This window comes from Schistocerca gregaria, chromosome 9 (genome assembly GCF_023897955.1).
Source record: "Schistocerca gregaria isolate iqSchGreg1 chromosome 9, iqSchGreg1.2, whole genome shotgun sequence".
NCBI classification, from domain to species: Eukaryota; Metazoa; Arthropoda; class Insecta; order Orthoptera; family Acrididae; genus Schistocerca; species Schistocerca gregaria.
This window is the reverse complement of record NC_064928.1, coordinates 231,745,069-231,750,450: the sequence shown is the minus strand read 5'-3', so window position 1 is coordinate 231,750,450 and position 5,382 is coordinate 231,745,069. Positions and strand designations below refer to the sequence as shown.

Genomic DNA, 5,382 nt, shown 5'->3' with positions numbered 1-5,382 from the left:
TATTCCTGAACTCGGTTCAAGGTCTTGAAGAACCCAAAATGACCCCCGTCCGCCGACTCGTGGAAATATCTGAGTGCCATGCTAACTCGTTCCTGTGGAATACAGACCTTCACTTGGCCACGGTTGGCTCCCCCTTTACACAAGAGGCCCGCACGAAGGCAACAGCTAGTGACGACGTCGCCATCCACAAACTGCTGCATATTCGGTCCCCACCCGGCGTCCTCGGCCTCTTTGCCGGCTAAGTCGAAGAAGAAGCCGGGTGTCTCGGAGAGAAGGAAATTCACCCCCAGATCCGGCTCCACGTTTCTGAAAATGGTTCATTATGAAAGCATTATGAAAGCATATCTGACAATTCGTATTCGGCTAATCTGTTACAATTTTTAAAAACTACGTGTTTCACTGGTTTTTAACTTCGAGCATAAGGGGATGAAAATTTTAATGAAATATTTATTGCGTTATATTAAAATATTTTAAATCTGCATCTACGAAAACCGGTATTTCACTTCTCAATTAGATATAAAGAAATATGCGTTATACAAGCAAGAATACAAACGGCTTGATTAACAAAAACCTTGGACCCCAGCTGTCAGCATTGCTTTTTGGTCATTCAGCAAAAGACCATGCTTCAACGGCGTTAAGTTTAGAAAAGTTTAGAAAGTGTTGCAGTTTATAAAAGACATAAAAAAACGATTAAAGAAAAAATGCTTTGCAGACCATGAACGGTCTAAGTAAGTAAAGAAGCGGATGATAAGCTAGCTCTTTATGCAAATAAGTTGGTCAGTTTAAGTTCCGAGACATGTCATGCAGCAGGAACGGAATCCTATAGTTGCTACGATTGGCTAAAGGAAAAGTTTTGCAGAATCACGCGAAATCACTTCTGCAAGTGGCTGAGAATCTCGTAATGAATAAAAATTCTGTACTGAGAATTCCAAGGTGGGAGAGGCGAGATTCCTCCCCCCCCCTTCCCCCTTCTCAGAATCCTATCCTTCTTTACCTACAGCAAAAAATAAATAAATAAATAAAACTAGAGAAATTTCTACTGTGAAACTATTTGCATACAAGAGAACGGCCATTAAAATTTAACTCTTCAAAGTTTTAAGCCCTGGCCCGTTCGAAAATTCAATTTCTTTGTAGTTGCATTTTTTAAAGGTGTACTTGTCTAGACTCCTGGAACGGAAAGGTTTTTTTTTTTTTAATCCGTGCTTTACAAAAGTTTCTACAGTCCATTGTTTGAAGCAGTGTCACGGCTGCCATGAGCCGCGCGGGGTACCCGCCATGTGTCCAACGCCTTGTCACGGTTCGCGCGGCTCCCCCCGTTGGAGGTTCGAGTCCTCCCTCGGGCATGGTTGTGTGTGTGTTGTCCTTAGCATAAGTTACTGTAAGTAGTGTGCAAACATACGGACTGATGGTTCAAATGGCTCTGAGCACTTTGGGACTTAACATCTGAGGTCATCAGTTTCCTAGAACTTAGAACGCCTTAAACGTAACTAAATTAAGGACATCACACACATCCATGCTCGAGGCAGGATTTGAACCTGCGACCGTAGCGGTCGCGTGGCTCCCGACTGAAGTGCCTACAACCGCTCGGCCACATCGGCCGGTCTATCATGTATTCTAGAAGAGCTGCAAGGTCGTCAGTGGCGCCTGTTCTTTCTAGAACAGTTACTATCTTCATATCTATGGTTAAACGTCACCCAGCCATTGACCTTCGTCTGTGCGAATGCGCACAGGCTACCGGAAATCTTACGGGAATCGTCACCTTAGTGTGAGCCAGTAATGAGTGGATGGACAAATACCTAATAAGTACATTACGTAATCGGATTGTGGGCGGTTCGGGGTGTGAGTCTCACGGGAAGCGTGCGAGGGATAAATTCCTGCAGTCGTGCTGTTCATTTGTGCCCTCGATAGCTCAGATGGATTGAGCGTCTGCCTTGTAAGCAGGAGATCCTGGGTTCGAGTCCCAGTAGCGGCACACTTTTCAGCTGTCCCCATCGAAGTATATCAACAACACCTGTCGGCAGCTGAGGGTTTCAATTAATTATCAGTTGTGTAGGTGATTCGATGAACCCTTTGCCAGGCACTTAAATGTGTTTTGCAGGGTATCGATGTAGATGATAACTCGTCCCGTGTCGCACGTGCTCAAAAGGATTCATACTGCAGAATGCATGCAAACATACTCACCGAAAATACGGACGAATATCAAGTGCAGGCTGCCGAGTGCTGCATATCCAGCTTAGACAGATCGGCTTCTCCTGCCAAGAAGAACAGGAAGTTGCTGTCTAGGAACAATCAGAGGTAGAGGAAGGGCTGATAAATACTCCTTGAATTGCAGACTAAACGTAAATAACGAAAATACATTTTTGGTAAAAATTGGTCAAAACATAATCGTTTGCCCTCCGTATTGGATTAGCTGTTTTGAATATTGAAAATCTGACTTCAGATTCGTTTTCAGCGACATTAAGAATATATGTGTAACACTCAGTTCATGCAAATCGAAGTAATAATATAACTAAATGTTTTCCCTAAACTTTGAACACTTTTTTTTTCGAGTAACGATTTTCTCAGAACGGCATGCAGCATAAATTAAAAGTGGTTCGATCTCTTAACTTCTACCTCTGACCCCTAAAAGTAAACACTTTTCTTAGGAACTTATAGCTATAATATGACATTTGTTAATATTAACTAATTTTTGTGTAGGCATAAGGAGTGAAACAAACCCCTCAAAATCGAACTCAAAGTTCGAATTAGCACTGTATCGTTAAATTTAAGGTTGTTTCATTGCGGTTAGGTATACGCTCCCATTAATTTTATGTATTATCGACTGATGTTATCCATTTTCAAGTTCAGAGAAATAATGTAGTATCAACTGATGTTACCCATTTTTGAATTCAGGTAACATCTGAGGTGCCACACTGCACGCACTCTGCGTACTCCAGTCTCGCAAGCCCTTGATCAAATCATAATTACGGGCGCCATTTTTTATTGAAAATCTAAAATTAAGCTCATAGTATTGTCACTCGTAATTCCCAAACAGATCGTTCGAATGTATTTTCATTGTCTCAAAAAAAATTTCAAATTTACCCTTTTTTGCTCATTTGTATGAGAACCTGGCCGTAACGCCGGAATATAGTCACTAGATTTTTTTTCAGAGACGCTGTACGTTCGCGAGAAGACTTTCGTTCTGCGCGTGTCGAAGGACATTCCTCAGATATTACTGTGTGTGTGCTACTCAGTCGTGCCATTTAAGTGTACATCTTTGCATAGTTTTCCTTTCACGATGTAAACAGTGTTCCGCTCAGTTGCTAACTGGCCAGTGAGTGGTTCCGAAGGTGTCGGATGTGCGGTGCGTTCGGTCTGCTAGGACAACAGCAGACTGGCGTGGTGCGATGGCAGAAGCAGACACTGAGGGAGCTAGCTGCTGGGACGCCAGCGAACAATTTATGCCAAGTAAGACGAAGAGGACTATTCTAAAATTACGAGCCGTCTAAAAAGTGTTTACCATTGGTAAATCTTGCTGTTGAGTCTGACAAAACTGACAGTTTTTCCTAGAGATACAGGAAATCCCCCCACCCCCACTCAATGAATATTTGGTTGTGATGACAGGCCGATTGGTAGTGTAGCCCGAGATCTAAGTTAGGTTGGAAGGTGGTAATTTGATTGAGAGTTGTTTACGCCAACGATTATGAATGCCGACTAAACGTTGTGCGAGCAGATTGCCCTGTAGCGTAGCCTAGTGTTTCCGTCCGCGCCACATTTAACACACTTTCTCTAACTGTGTACAAAAGTCTCACAACAGCCACGATAACTACGTTTCTGGTGGGGGGAGGGTAGAGTCCACTATGTAACTTTCACGGCAAATTTTAGTAACCGCATAAACTAACCGAAATAGAAGCGTCATTTTAACTATATTTCCTTTTGTGGGAAAATAATGGTTCTCCTCTTTTGGCAGCAACTGTAATATGTAGGCGACTTATTAGTTTTTTTTAAACTCTGAATCATGATCTCAATAGACGCAGTGCTTTTTTTACGTTACTTGATTTGTGGTCTATAGTAAACAATGCAACGAATTGGTAAATTCTTTGAAGTTTGACGTGTGTTACATAGACGACGTCTGCAATGTTCGTAAGGCCAAGTTTGCATATATTCGGTGTCTGTTTTTTTGGCCATGTACTGTATAATTAAGGGGAGGAGGATTATGTTCAAGGAGCAGTGCATCAGCAGTCTATGGAGAAATTGAGAATTTGGATCTAACGAACGGCATGCTCGGGCAGTTCGTGATATTCTGTTGACCACTGTGTAATTCGGACACAGTGATCATTGCCTCTCCCTAGTAACCAGGGGACTCGGGTGCTAATCCTGGTCTGGCACAAATTTTCGACAGTGCCCATTGACTAAAGTCTGTGCCCATTGTCAGCTAATATCATTGTTTCGGTGTTAAATAGTATTTTGTTCGCGATACGTGGTTTAGCTTTTTCATGGATAACAGCTTTGAAAAGCGTACAGGTTATATTGATATTCGCTCGTCGTTAGTCCAAGGCAACTATAGCGATTTATAAACACAGTTGTAGTTCGTATTAAGCCCACATACGTAATTGTGTCCTGTGTTTCTTTACCAAGAACTACTCCGTAAGTAATTCCCCTGTAGTGGTATTTTGTTATAGTATTTTGTTTAAATATTTATAGACTACAGGCTTGGATGAAATATGAAACACATGTCCGAAGTTCCTGTTGATATTGCAGATACTGTTTCATCCGTACTAGGGGCCAAAACATTTCATCAAATACAGAAGGACACAATTTGTCTCGAGATTTAGCAATTTTTCGTAATAGAGGCCTTGCGTCGATATGTTTTTCTCTAATTCTTGTTTGGATTTAATCTTAAAACACACTAACTCTTCCACCACTTATTCGATATGTGTTTTCATCCCTTTCGTAGCCTAGAGTTCCTAAACGGTCGATAATATTAATAATTTCCTTTCTCAATTTTATTTTCTGTAAAATCTCCTGTTTATGGTTATTGGTAACATGTTTCACGTTCTCACTTTTATTATTTTTATTTTTCTAGTTTTGTGCCTTGTAGCCAAATTTTCTTTGAATCTGGTTTTCAATTCTGAAATAGTAACAGTTGAAGGTCAAGAGAAGATTGCGGTCTATTTGAGGAGAGTGGCTTGGAGATTTTTTATAACAGACGTATACAGGTCATGGGGATCCTTACCTATATACATTTACTTCGAGTGTGATGTAGCCCATTCTCTTGTCATGATCTCGGCTGTATCGTAGCACATTGTCTCGGTTAGGTTGGAGATTTCTGTTGAGAGTTGCCGAAGTCAACGAAAGTGATTACAAACTAAACACTGTGCTAACAGAACGATCTGTAGCGTA

The 5,382-nt window shown here is 41.4% G+C and overlaps 1 non-coding gene across 1 annotated transcript; it reads left to right on the top strand.

Annotated features, from left to right (window-relative positions):
- Positions 1-1,897: 1,897 nt before the first annotated feature.
- On the top strand, positions 1,898-1,972 carry Trnat-ugu (transfer RNA threonine (anticodon UGU)). The gene has a single exon. It is a non-coding gene; the product is annotated as a tRNA-Thr (tRNA).
- The last annotated feature ends 3,410 nt before the right edge of the window (positions 1,973-5,382 follow it).